This window comes from Sus scrofa, chromosome 11, assembly GCF_054392235.1.
Source record: "Sus scrofa isolate SSC_HxYL_T2T_F1_AM1 chromosome 11, Sscrofa_HxYL_maternal_Yorkshire_Landrace_v2.0, whole genome shotgun sequence".
In the NCBI taxonomy this organism is placed as follows: Eukaryota; Metazoa; Chordata; class Mammalia; order Artiodactyla; family Suidae; genus Sus; species Sus scrofa.
This window is the reverse complement of record NC_139393.1, coordinates 78,917,322-78,933,098: the sequence shown is the minus strand read 5'-3', so window position 1 is coordinate 78,933,098 and position 15,777 is coordinate 78,917,322.

The window sequence follows — 15,777 nt, the reverse complement described above, 5'->3', positions numbered from 1 at the left end:
TGCCAACCTCATTTATATTGTTAAGGTTCATACCCACTTCCTGTAAATTCTAAGTATGGATTTCTGCTGACAAGATTTCTCCCAGTGTCTGAGACAGAACTCTCTCCCTATCTGGAAACTGCTACTAGAAATCCAAACTGGAATCTTGGACCAGGAAAGGAGCTATCCATCTTGCATCAGCATACAAGGAGAGTATTTTTCTAAAGCCAGTTCACAACCTAGCTACTCTGGCACCTAAAAGGCAGCGCCTCAGTGTTGGGAACTTTGATATTATAAGTACTCACGTCAATCACATGAAGTTTCCCAAAGTATTATTCTTATCTACCTACCGATTGCTTCTCAAACTAGCTTAATCTTTTCTGGGGCACAATCTTGCCTCTGTGTATCTGCTCTACTTGAAATTCCAGACAGTCCTAAGGGTTGCAGTTGGGGACTGGAACCAGAAACTTGCTCTGTTTATGCTGATACCGAAGGTGAAATGCAATCTGGTCTATTTCCAGCTTCTAAGGCAGAGATCAAGCTCAGAGATGTGTAATGGAAATAGGGATTTACCCCAAAATTTTAGGTCTTTTCATCCTTCCTATTATATCTTTTTTTTTTCTTTTTTTGCCATTTCTTGGGCCACTCCTATGGCATATGGAGGTTCCCAGGCTAGGGGTCTAATCGGAACTGCAGCTGCCAGCCTGACAGAGCCACAGCAACGCGGGATCCGAGCCGCGCCTGCAACCTACACCACAGCCCATGGCAACGCCGGATCGTTAACCCACTGAGCAAGGCCAGGAATCAAACCCGCCACCCCATGGTTCCTAGTCGGATTTGTTAACCACTGCGCCACAACGGGAACTCCCCTGTTATATCTTTACCATGGGGCTTTAATATCTTTTTTGAAGTGAATCTGTAGAGAACTGGACATAATCCGTACCTGTATGTTAGTACAGGGTACACGTTCTAAAGACAAAATCATGTTTCAATCATACATCATACTATCCTTAGTGCGGGTGCTTTGGAGAACACACATTTTAGTACAGATAGGAACCTGTTCCTCTAAAGATTCAGATGGTGAATATTTGGGGCTTTGTGGGTTAGTGACATGGTTCTGCTGCAATGACTCAATTCTGATGATGTAGCTCCAAAAGAATCATAGACAATAAGTAAATGAATGATCGGGGCTGGGTTCCAATAATACCGTATTTACAAAGTGGACAAAGGATGAGATTTGGTTCAAGATCCATCATGCGTCAACCTTTGTTTCAGTATGGGCTTTATCCCCACATCCTTACCTGCTAGTATAAGGAAGCGAATCGGGAATCCACATGTGTCTGTCAACTTCCAAACAGTCCAGCACCCTCCCCAGGTTTACGACCTGAGTTTGACTTATCATTGAACAAACTAACCTCTGAGCCTTCTCTCATCCCAAAGACTTATTTAAAAAGGGAGATTTTGATATCTAAGTGGTAAGGCTTTGGGCAATTGATTCTGTTTTGATCTTTATTCTTGACTCTGTTTGTTTATTTGAGTTCTGCCTCAAATACTTCTACCAGGAGAAACACAGTCCTGCAGAAAGCTCTGGTGGCCTTGGCATGCTTGTTACCTTGAAGATGTGCGAGTGCTGCATGTGCGGAGACTGGGCGCCACCACATAGTTTCAATGTGCCTGCACTGGGTGCCATCTAGGGCTTAGGATATTACTTTTCCTCCAATGCTAAAATGGCACTGTTACTGGTTTTTAAAAATATACTCAAAATCTGGGAATTAAATCCAAATGATCCTGGCCTGCAAACCTGTAAAGTTGCAGTTCCCAAACACCGCCTCCGGGATCCTGGCACCCTGCAGTAAACTCAAAGGGGTGCCGAGGAATTTTCAAAGCAAAAACAGTGATACCTAATACCTATTTATTTATCTATCCATATATAACTCTGTATTCCTGACATGTTCTTTTGAACCCTTTCACACCAGTCTTTATTAAACTCAGTAAAATTTTCTTTGTCTAAATGGGTTTTCCATTATATGCTCTTTTTTTCTAATTCTAGAATTTCTATTATTCAGGCATTAACTATTCTAATGCTATCCACGGTATGTCTTAATTTCTTTCCTTTCATCATTTCCATCTCCATCTTTTTGCTCTGAAATAAAGCATTGGGATATTCCTCTAAATAATTTAAATTATTTTGATATAGTCTAATTGTTATTATATTTGTTTTAACAAGAATCTTTAACTTTGGGAATTTAAGAACAGCCTTCCCCAGAGCAAAGCCTTCAGATTCCTTCCAGGGACAGAACTTTGGTGTGAAGGCAGAATTCCTTGCCAAGGTAGGGAGTAATTCTTTGGGAGTAATAGTAAGAAATTGTGTGATTTCACACTATACAATTTATCCTACTCACAACTGCTAGGCTGGTCTTCAGAAACCACCATTAATTCCACCATTACCCTGTGTCATAGGTAGTGTGCAACTCATTGTGAAAATGTTCGATTAACTCTTATCCACCTTCCTGACCGAGACTCTCTCTCTCTCTCTCTTTTTTTTTTTTTTTTTTTTTTTTTTTTTATCTTTTGTCTTTTTAAGGGCCACATCCGCAGCATATGGAGGTTCCCACGCTAGGGGTCAATCGGAACTGTAGCTGCTGACTACACCACAGCCACAGCAACACCACATCTGAGCCATGTCTGGGACCTCCACCACAGTTCACAGCAATGCCAGATCCTTAACCCACTGAGCAAGGCCAGGGATGGAACCCGCGTCCTCATGGATACTAGTCGGGTTCATTAACCACTGAGCCATGGTGGGAACTCCCTGACAGTGGATTCTTTTAACACCACCTCATTAAACTTCATGCTGTCTTTCAAATCAATTTCCAATTATCTTTAGAAAACCAAATAGTATTCTCTCAACAAAAAAGGCCCTCAAACAAATATGAATAAAAACCAAATTAAAATGTATCCTTCTTCATACAGAATCTATTCCACAGAAAACAACAAACTTGCAACCGTGGTTTTCAACTTATAAATCATTATGCTACCAATCTATTGAGATATAAACTCATCAGCAAGAGAAAAGAAAAGGGTACATTCGAATTTTGTTCTGAATTATAGAAATACGGTATGTTATGGAAGTAAGAATTCATGCTAATAGTCTAGGATCTGCCTAATATATAAATCTTTTCACTCTTGTAGCTAGTAAATTTTAGGAATTTTCACTCACAAAATGGTTCATCTTTGAGAAAGTTTCTCTTCCAAATAGTACTGAGAAAAATGGGATGTTATAAATTCCCAGAAGAATAAACTAGCTCAACTCCTGGCTGGTTTTGTTTCAAGACGAAAGCATGTAGAGGGGAAAGAATTCTGCTAAACTTTTCAGTTTCATATCAACCTAACTGCTGTCTTGAATGCCTTTACTGTGTAACATAGTATAGATCCACTTCAGTATTCAAGAAGCATAAATCCTCCATCTGGATTATATTGTAGGTGTGAAAGTTTGTAGTTGAAAGACATGTACTTGGCAAAAGCTTAAAATTACAGGAAGCTTTTTGAGTAAGTGAAAGGTGAGAAATTACTACAGTCAGAAGATCTGAATATCTGATTTCTTCATTTTGAATTTTACAGTTTTCTTTACAGCACTTGGAAACTTAAATGAGTCTAAAATCGCTATCATTTTATATTTATTTTTCAAAAAAAAACCTTCAGAAACATTTTGCTCAGTGATGTAGAAGACTATCTCTTTATAAGCATGCAATAAAATATACAAAAAAGTGTGTAATTTATAACCTGTAGCATACTGAAGGTCAAAACTAAAAGGGAGAAAAAGAAAAAGAAAAAAAAAAAAAAGGAAAGCATAAGAAAAAGCAACCTCTAACAGGAATGCATGTCTCAAAAGCTACTTTCTTTAAATTTTAAAACTTCCAAGCAGGATAGCTAGGGCAATATTCTTAAAGCCACAGCTGAAGTGTCCTCCTGAAGGTAAGCTTCTTTGAGGTCCCTGTACTTCTCCATCACCACATATAATTACAGTGGTGTCTTGTGATGAGAACGTCACAGACCTACTCTCAGCAACTTTCAAATATATGACACAGTATTATCATTCTTAGTTGTAGTGCTGTCCACGACATCCCCGGGATTTATTTATCTTATCACTGGAAGTTTGGTTTCCTTTTTTACACCCATAGTTGCTTCAAAGCTGTTCAACTTTAAACACAAAATCTGAGTATGTCAATTATTTTTTAAATTTCTGCAGTGGATCTCCAATGACAGATTGATGACAAATAACTAGAAGACCTAATGTGGGTGACATCTGTACACGTGTAAGTAATATAAACAAAACCTGACTGCATATGACAATAAAAACTGCGTCTGACTTGCACACATAACACAAAACATGGTATAAACCCCAAATACTTCAAAAAGTTTATAATCAGAGAAAAATTGAGGTGGCGTGTGCTGCGGAAGCTGTCTCATAAGAAGGGGCCATAGGTGCACGGCCACCGTAGACCCAGGAATCTGCTGGGAGGGGCTCTCCAGAACCAGAAAAAAGAGCTCTCTCTACTCCAGGGTCCCTCCATGCCTCCACCAAGGTCACCTACCTCCAGGCAAATTGCCAAGAGAGGAATGTTGTAGGACCACAGCAGGGCACTAGGTGTGGATCTGGAGTGAAGAGGCAGTAGTTTACAACTGGCACAACAAGCAACGAGCCTGACCTAGCCACCATAGGAACAAAACTACACCCAAGGAGGAATCCCTTCCTCTTGACTCTCACATGGAACATTTCTGAACAAATGTTTTATAGATTTGGAAACCAATGGAAAATATTTCTGAGGAAATTATGAGGGACATTTAAAACTATTTAGAAGGGCAGATCATGGAAATATCACACATTGCAAATTTAGAAGCAGTTAAAACAGTCCTTGAAAACAGATTAATGACTTAGTTTTGAAAAGAAGAAAGCCTCCAAATTAATGAGTTATACCACAAAATTATAAAGTTAGCAAAGGATTGTAGAATCCGAAGAAAGTAGAAATGATAGAAAATTACAAAGTCAGGAATGGATGAAAATTTAAAAGTGAAATGGATAATGAAACAGAAAACAATGTAAGGTTCAAGAAAGCCAAATGCTGGTTCTTTAACATACAAGCCTTTGGCAAGCTATTAAAAATATAATTTTAAAGAGAGACAGAAATTAAGTTAGGAGTGAGCCTGGAAGAGGAGGAGGAGAAAAAGTGGAAGAAAAGGAGAAGGAAAAGAAAGGGACAAAGAAGACAAAAAAAGGAGATGGAGGAGGAAGGGAAATATATAAAGAGAAAAACAGTACTTTGGTAGGATTTATCCTTTTGAACATCAATATTTACTAGAAAGTAATGCACTTTGGATAATTTGGAAATGGCTCCAAATAACTGAATGGCATGGAGTAAATGAGTCCCGAGGCTGATAAAATATATGTAGAAACTTGATTTATGACAGAACACCATTTGCAAATTAATGAGAAAAGTGAGAGATTATTTAATAAATATTGATGGGGCAATTATTTATGGAAAAAGATCCAATTCATTTCTGACATAATAAAATATGAAATCCAAGTGGGTTAAATATATGAATATGAAAAGCATAATAATTATGGTTTTGGGGTAGGGAATGATGTTTTAATGTGTTTTGAAAAAGCATTAAAACTAATTTTTAAATAAAAATGGGACCATAAAAAGATGTAAAAGACAAAGATTAGAAAATATTGTCAACCCAAGTAACAGCTAAATAAATAAAATTAAATACACACACACACACATATATATATATATATATAAATACCTCCAATGAATCAATAACATTAATTTGAAGGAAGTCCTGGGGGATGACTTCTAAAATCGCAAAATTAAGAGTTCTGTAGAACCCCCCCCCACCAGTGAAATAACTATAACTGATAACTATTATTTTTAAAAATAAATAAAATTTCTGGAAATTGTCTTGAGGTCATATAACAAATTTAAAACATTTACTCCAGAAAAATTATAAAAGGCTGATAAGAATAGTGAGAGTCCCTGGCACTTCAGCCAGGATCCACGCCCTCACCGCTCTACTAGCTGAGCATGACGCCTCGTTTCCATTCTGAGCAGTTTGGCCCAAAAATATATTTCTTGCTCTCACTCCAGCTTCCAGCCAAAATTTGCGGGGTCTCCCCAGGAGGGGTAGATTTCCCAGCACTTCTCATCCCCCTGAACACCATGTGGCAAAATTATATTCCAGGTGTGTGTGACCAACAGCTCAGCCTCCCTCCACCTCCCTGCCCCCAGGGGAGGCAGTCCGGGAACACAGAGTCCAGGCTCCGTCATCCCAGCTCCATGCAGGGATGGGCTCCACTTCCCGACAAGAATGCTAGGAATACCAGAGGCCCGGACCCCACGCATAAAAAGAAATAAAATCAAATACACCTCAATCCCAGTTTCATACCATGCAGAAAATAACTTGAAATGGATCAGAAACTTAAACATAACTGCTACACCCATTTTGAAAAAAATACAAGAACATCATTGAGACCTTGAGGAAGATAAAGAGTTGTTACACAGAACACCAAAAGAAAACAAAGACAAATCAATCAACTGGACGCCATCAAAGTTTTAAAATTTCTGCTCTTCAATAGACAATACTGATAGAATGTAAAAGCTAGCCACAGACTGGAGAAAAAAATCGTAATTCACATATTTTTACAAAGGACTGGTATCCAGAATATATTAAAATAAAACTCTATTTCAGCAACAAAAGGCAAACAACTCAAACTTAATCAAGATTTTAAAGAACATTATATAAAAGATATAATCAATGAGCACATGAAAAACGCTGATTTATCATTAGTCATCACTTAAAGCAAGTTAAAACCACAATGAGATAACTTTCCAAATCCATTAGATTGCCCAAAATTGTAAATACTGATAACATCAAATTTTGGTGAGTATATCTGGCATCTAGAACTCCCACATATGCCTGTAAGAGTATAAAAACTGTACAAGTCATTTAGAAAACTTATTTACTAACGTATTTCTTACATTAAAAAAAAAAAAAAACTTGCTTCTTACAAAGTTGAGCATCCACTCACCAAACAACTCAGTAATTCCACCTTCAGGTATTTTCCCCCCAGAAAATGAAAACATATTACCACACAAAGACTAGTACGCAAAGGAGTTCCCGTCGTGGCTCAGTGGTTAATGCACCCAAATAGCATCCAGGAGGAGTCGGGTTCAATCCTTGACCTCGATCAGTGGGTTAAGGATCCAGCCTTTCTGTGGCTGTGGTGTAGGCCAGTAGCTACAGCTCAGATTCGACCCCTAGCCTGGGAACCTTCATATGTTGCAGGTGTGGCCCTAAAAAGACCAAAAAAAGAAAAACAAAAAACTAGTACACAAATAATGGCAGCATTTCTATTCATAGTAGCCGAATATTGGACACAATGTACATGATCATTAATGTATCTATGGATAAACAACTTGTGGTCGCAGTCCCCATCCATGGCTCAGCAGTAAACGTACCCAACCAGCATCCATGAGGATGCAGATTCGATCCCTGGCCTCACTCAGTGGGTTAAGGATCCAGTGTTGCCGTGAATTGCGGTGTAGATCGCAGGTGCCACTCAATGAGATATGCCTGTATACTCTTAGAAATTGTGGAATGGTAATAAATAATTGGAAAAAAACATAATTCAGCTTCAATAAATGATTTCTAGTAAAGGTGGGGGTTTTTGGCTTTGAAGAAAGACATATTTCCATTCTTAAAGCTGATAGATAATTCAACTGCTAAGAGTATTTGAACACACAAAATTAAAAGCAAACTTTGTAAAAGAAATAATGACAATGCTAAAAAACAAAAAAGTGAACTCACAGTTTAACTGAGCTGTGGGCATCTATGTGATCCTTATGTCTAACGGCATAAAGTTATACCTTCATCTTCTAAATTTAAGATACATTAATTCAGCCAAAGGTAGTGGACTTCCTTTCCAACAAACGAAAATAATGCAATCTGATTTCACTTTCAACTTAACCTGAAGTAACCCAGGTTTACAGGTAAAAGACATCAAATTGGTATGCAAAAAGGTCTTTGAGATGAATTTAATAATATCAAGCTCTGGGAACCACGGGTATTAAACATGAAAAAAAGTTTTTAAAAATCTCATTAAATATTTCTCACTGTGGATCAGAATTTGTTTCTTTTTTATTCTACCTTGAGGTCCTCAAAGAGTGAGCAAGCTAATACATGAATGGCAGGATAATAATAACATTTTCATCTCTCTCATCTCCAAGGAACTCAAATTCTTTATAGGAATGATCTCATTAATCCTCAGAGCATCCCTGCAAGGTAGGTAGGTGAACACTATAATAACCACTTTATAAATGAAAATAGTGGGAAATTTTGCAGTTTCATATAGATGAAAAAGAAAAGCCAGAACTTTTAACATGGAGCACAGTAGTTATATATACTGGTCGGCTACTTTCTTAACTTTGAGCTTAGTTGCATTTTGAAGTTATTTAACTCATTAAACAAAATCGTCCAAAGATAAAATACATCTACATGTCACTAAGTGACATAGGCTTCAACTGACACTATATTCAACAAGAATATTCAGAATGTCACTAGGAGATTTCTCAACAGGCAAAACTGCGAAGACCTAAAAAGGCAAAACTTTATACCATGGACACAACAGGCCATCAAAAATGAATGTCAAGGAGTTCCTGTTCTGGCTCAGTGGAAGCAAGTCCAACTAGGAACCACGAGGTTGAGGGTTTGATCCCTGACCTCGGTCAGTGGGTTAAGGATCCGGCGTTGCCGTGAGCTGTGGTGTGGGTCACAGATGCGGCTTGGATCCCATGTTGCTGTGGCCATGGTGTAGGCCGATAGCTGCAGCTCTGATTGAACCCCTAGCCTGGGAACCTCCATATGCCATGGGTGTGGCCCTAAAAAGCAAAACAAAACAACAAAAAAATGAGTGTTAAGTAAAAGAATATTCTAATAAATGGGATATTTTACCTCATGAGAAACCCAGCACCTACTACACACAGAATTTTTCATCTCAAAGTAAATGAGATAAGCATTTATAAGGTATGTCACAATATTAAAATATATCAGATATTTTTAGATATACTTTTTCTTATTGATTAAAATAATAAAGCTCATAATGAAAAATTTAGAAAGCTGAAAAAAATTACATAAAAGAATTTTTTTTTTGTCTCTTTAGGGCCACACCCCTGGCATATGGAAGTTCCCAGGCCAGGGATCCAATCAGAGCTGCAGCTGCCGGCCTACCCACAGGCACAGCAAGGTGGGATCCAAGCTGCATCTGTGATCTGCACCACAGCTCACAGCAATGCTGGATCCTTAGCCCACGGAGTGAGGCCAGGGATCAGTCCCACGTCCTCATGGTTACTAGTTGGGTTCATTATCGCTGAGCCATGATGGAAACTCCCACATAAAGAAATTTATAATTATAAAAACTGTAAAAGTCACTCTTTATAATCCACTAATAGAGAATAAACTCCTATAAAATACTGGCATATTAAATATCTGGCCCACACTCACACATGTATTTTAGCACATATAAAGTATATATTTTACAATCATACTGAAGATTCGATTTTCAAAACACACTTAAACGTGTGCAAATATTTTTCAACTCTAAAAATTCTTGATAGCACCAATTCTAACATCTGTATAGTGGTATATCATATGTGTATAAAATGTACGCATTAATATCAAATATGTTTCTTTTGGCAGATAATAGGTTCCATCTATCGTTTGTATTACAAGCGATTCCAGGATGAGTCTCTCCAAGCATCAATCCCTTATTTACATTTCACGTTATTTCTGTAGGTTTCCTAAAGTGAACTGCATAGATAAAACACATGGATTCACCCTACATTCTGGAATCTAAATCTCCTTACTGCTCTTGGAAACTTTTTTTTTTTTTTTTGTCTTTTGTATTTTTACAGCTGCACCCACAGCATATGGAGGTTCCTAGGCTAGGGGTCCGACTGGAGCTGTAGCCGCTGGCCTACGCCACACCCAAAGCAATACCAGATCTGAGCCGTGTCTGTGACCCACACCACAACTCACAGCAAGGCCGGATCCTTAACTCTCTGAGCAAGGCCAGGGATCGAATCCGCCTTCTCATGGATGCTAGTCAGATTCACTTCCACTGAGCCATGACAGGAACTCCTGTTCTTGGAAATTTGTGTAGTCAACAGCCCCACTACCCATGACGTTGTTTTCACAGGCATTTATTACCGTGGTTTTCCCTTTGAAGATGTTCTGAAATGAGAAAACACAATCTCTCTCTTTTTCGATTTTAATTAGTTGTCAATGAGGTCGAACTTTGAACCATGCCTTATTTTTATTAAACATTTGTGATTCCACATTTCTCCATTATCTGTTTATTTCTTTTCCTTATTCATCTACTAGGGTGTGTTTTTTCATACATTTTTAAAAGAGTTGTTGCCTTATTAAAATAACACATACTGTGTTAAAATATCAGGCTATACAAAGGGAGACAAAGAAGAAAACAGTAAGATTCTGCCGGCTAGACATCGCCTGCGTGAAGGTCTGGCATCCACACATGCACAAATAAGTAACACACGTGGGTAGGGACACATACTAATGATGAATGAGGACGTGAAGAGCCAGAGAAAGAAACAATTTCATAATTACAAGATTACATTAAACAAGCTTGAAAATATATTACATCCCATTTTCATTTAATTTAAGAAAAGAAATAAAAACAAGTGATACTGAAGGGACTCCGGAATTTCATATAAATGTTTCTTTACTGCAGGACTTATTCTTTAAAAATCTCTGCAAGATTGAAAGAAGAGATTCTGATATCTATATTGAGTTTGAAGTCACTGCGGTTTTATTTAAACCACATGATTATATTTTAAATACTATAGGATTGAGTCCATGCTATATAAATGAGATTTTGAGCAGTCATATGTCTTTCCTTCTGCCTCTCTATTCCCGCTGGCCTAGTTTTATTGGTTGGATTATTTTTTCCTTGTCATGTTTTATTGCATTTACATTCTGTTCAAGTTATAATTTTTTTTTATTATTTAGATGGGACTCATTCTCAACATCAGTCATTTTACCACTTCTCCTCTTCTCATACTTCTTTATTTTGATTCCTTTATGGATTGGCTGCATTTCATTATGTGGCTGCTTATTTAATTGCTAAATAAATAATCCTGTGTTTATACTTGACACTCAAATAACAGCTTGCCTGTGTGTAAGATTGTTCATATACATCAGAGTTAGTTGAAATTAGACTTAAATTAGATTTTTTTGTTTAATGTTCTATGTTGCGTGTCCCTGAGGATTTCTGGATTGTGAGACTATCTGTATTCTGACTTTATTCAAAGACTTAGTATAAAATTGGTGGTTTACAGAGTCCCCTAGAATTTTTTAGATAAACCTCCCCCATCAACTGGTCTTGAACGTTGCTATAGAGAATTCTGAGTGACTGGGTATCTTCTATTCAATGACTTTTCCTACCTAAATACTTATAGACTTTTTTTTTTTTTTTTCAGCCATGTAACATACTTTCTTCTTTGGCATATATTCTGGAATTGGTTATTGTCAGTTTTTTCTGGGATCTGGAGGATTGTGTCAAACTGCAGTTTCAGATCCTCCTACACTTCAGTTATTTTTTTCTGTTTTATCTTTGTATGTTTCTTTTCACTTATTCTGTCACATTTGTAAGGAGCATATACTGTTGACTGGCTGGCTCTCTAACATCTGTCTTCTTTATTATCCCATATCATATACCTGTTATTCTCCAATCTCCTTTCCACCAGCCTGTCCACCATGTACCTAACTGCTTTAGTTCCTATTTATTCTGGTTTATTGTTGCTTCTTATATTTTTTGTCTATTTTTTTTTTCATTCCTTTCCTGAGATCTGCTAGTTTACCCATCAACTCATTCTGTTTTCTTAAGTTCCATACTTAAGCCCTTGTATTTATTATAATTTGATTTTCTTTCTCTCTTCTTTCTCAAAGATGAGCTGCTGGAAAGTTCTCTGACAGAATGGAGAACAACTGTTGGGAATCTTACGTTTTTTGAAAATTTATTTTCACATGTAGATCATTCAGGAAATGTCTGCTAATATTTCCCTCCTCCTCTCACATTTTCCCCACTATTTATATATAGGGTCCATATTATTTCTTCTTTCACATTTTTACTGCTTTTGGTAAGATCATAAGGGGTCAAAAACTAAATAAACTTTATTATTTTGAGGCAGAAATTGTTTAGTGTTTTCTTTGGTCGAATGTTATCTGGGTCTTATTTTCTCATTGTACTACATTTTATATTTTATTTAATTGGAATCATTTCTAAGTGAAAAGTGATTTTTAAATTGTCAAATAACTCTGTAAGAATGTTAAATATTTCATAAATTTTCCAAAATGGTTGAGAAATTCAACACGTAAAAAAAAAAACATTTCTATTCTAGTCTTTCTGAAAATGATTTTAGAATCTATTTCCTTTCAACCTTTGTTTCCTGTAGCATCGACTAAAATTTATCTAAATTTTAATTGAAAAATCCTGTTGGTATTTTATTACAAGTACTGTAAACCAAAAAAGAACTACTGATATGCAAAGATCCTTACTGCATCTAAACAATGTGTGATATATGACTCTAAATTCAACAATGAAAATACAATACATCAGTATAAATGAACTAACTCTTATGGAAGGACTCTACTAATGACATTGGAGTGCTTTTTTTTTGATTAGTCATTTTGGATTTATCATCAAAACAAAATGCCAGAAAAGATAAGCTCTTTGCATTATAAACCCCTTAGCTACAACGTTAGAGCATCATTAAAAATAAAAACGTTTAGCATAAAGACAATGGTAACTATCATATATTTTTACAACAAAAATACTATTGTTAAGTAAAATTAGCTTGGATAAATTATTTTCATTTTTAAAGGTTTTTGTTGCAATGGACATATCTTAAGATTTTTTTTTTTACCTAAAATCTGCTTTAATTTGTCTGTCTCACTGAATTTCTCTTTAGAAATCTGAAATTAACTTTCTTGAGCTTATTTTCAATACAATTTTCTTTAAACTATAAAATAGCCTCAGAATTTTAATTTGTAAATAAAACAATACAAAAATCATGACTAAATTTAAGTGCTTTAAAAAAAATTCTACGTATCAGGAGGGAAGACAACCATTATAACAACTTAACTCAGCATTATTGGGGGGCATCCAAGAGCTAAGTTTCAGAAGAAAATGGTGATGTGTCCTACCCTGGGGACTTTGGTGCTCCACAATACAGTGAAAGAATATGCCTTTGTGTTAATTATGGCTTTGACATTGTTCCAGATGCACAGAATGCATGATGTGTAAGCCAGATGCCCCAAGTGTGTGGGCGCCTCCACCTGGACACTGCTGCTCAAGGAAATGAGAACCCCACGGCCGCAGGTGGGCCGTGGCAGACAGCCAAGATCTATCTCTGGAAACTTGTGCTGCCCTCTGAGGAGAGGTGCAAGATCGCGCTACAGAAACATTTATGATTTCATTAAAGAATGAATCACCAAGAGTCAATGGGGGCCTGCTAATTGGCATTTAGAGATATAAATCTATTTGAACGGTAAATGAAGGTTTCTCTCTATCCGTCTTTCCTGACCATTTCCGAAAGTTATACATCCTAACAAAACTTCCTTATTATACTTTCCACTTTTAAAGCTGCCTAAGGGTTTATCAGCTTCAGAAGGACATATATTTTCTACTAAGGAATTTCTGAGAACTTTTAAAGAAATGTATACATCCCTTCCAATCTTTAATTTTATATATCTTCTACTCAAAGTCATCGAATGGCTCAGTAAGTTTTAATGGTTACCTCATCCTTCAAGAATTCTGGAATTCTAACATTTTTCAGTTTGCTCTCTAATATGTTGATTACAGTAATACATATTCCTCTAAATATATTTTCCTAGTCTTTATGTAAGGGAAAAATAAGCATTTTGGCATTAAGTTTATTATTTATGGTAATTATTTCTATAGCTATTTCCCAAATAGCTATAACCACTTAATAAATAATTATTTACGCATAGAATTTTGAAATTAACTTCATAAATACAGTGCAAGTTTGTGCAGAATGAATATTTATCTGCCAGCCTCTATAAATTCTCTGTTTAGAGAAAACTCAGGAAAATATATTGCTTCAACTAATCTTCCCATGTCACTTACACAATTCTATAGCTTAAAACATACAACCATTTCTTGGCTAGTTAAGATTCTATAAATTCTGGTGACTTTTTTCATTCTAGCAGAAAATATGATGAGTAAACTATAAGACCTGCAATGAAATTTCTTCTTGAAAAACGAACCTATTCTAGTAGACTATTTCATGTAAGATAAATACTAGAAAAATTTCCCATTTTCTCTTTATTAACAAATCTATTTGTATTGGAATTAATAAAATCTAGAGAGATCTTACTGATACATTTATGATGTAGTATTACTGTTGTGTTTATTTAATTGTATTCAGCAAACATTAAGGGAGCCAAAATGTAGAGTTCCCGTTGTGGCTCAATGGTCATAGCTAGGATTGAAGGGTAGGTGGGTTCAATCCCTGGCCCCGCTCAGTGGGTTAAGGATCCACTGTTTCCATGAGCTGCCGTGTAGGTCGCAGATGTGGCTTGAATCTGGCATTGCTATGACTGTGGCATAGGCTGGCAGCTATAGTTCCAATTTGACCCCTAAACTAGGAGTTTCCATATGCTGTGGGTGCAGCCCTAAAAAAAAAAAAAAAAAGAAAGAAAAGAAAGCCAAAATTTTACACTATCAATGCCTCTAGTTATTCTAAGTCTTAGAGTGCATAATGACAGTTTTCATTCTATAAAATTAATACAAGTCACCTTTCTTATATTTAGCTTGTGAAGAACTTTGTTTCCTGTTATTAAAATTATAACCTCTAAAAAATTAAAATTATACATTCGCACACCACCATAAATGTATATGCTTGGAAAAATTCACCAAAAAAGTTTTAAGCCAAAATAAAGATAGATAAAATTTAAGGAAAAGAGATATTTTCACATGAAAAATACATTGGGAAATAAACTTTCAGTTTACTATCACTGCTAAAATATAAACATTAGCACAGTAATGATGTTACAGAACGAACTTCAGCTAGACTCTATATTTCTCATTAATAATTTATTTGCTTTATAAAATTTGATTTTAAAATGTACATTTTAAGCGGTTAGGTTACAATTCATTATTCTTAATATCTGTCTGAGAGGTCTGGCTCCACTATATCGGCATCAGTGAAATTTCTTTTTATTATTTCTCATTATCCTTCTGAAACTTTAAATCATAGAATATGATTTAGCCCAGTGTCTAGAATTCTTTTTTTTCTTACCATGCTGTACATTATATTTCCAGGATTTATTTATCTTATAAGTGTAATTTTGTGTGTTTTGACTACTTTCACCCATTCTGCCCATATCATTATTTTTACTTATTCTGGGAATTGAATACACTGATTATATGAAAATTAACAGCTAAGCCAGGCACAGGATATCAGAGAATTAGAAAATTATTAAATTGTATAATTACAATACAATTAACACAAAAATTCATATAACTCAAAAGTCATTTTGGAATTCTGAAGTCTTACAAAGGCATTAGTAAGAACATCAATTATAGCTCTATAATTACCAATGTTACAATGCATTGGACTAAATTTATACTGGTTATCCTATTTTGAACAATTTTTAAGATATATATTTTTATATCTATACACTGGCGGTTTT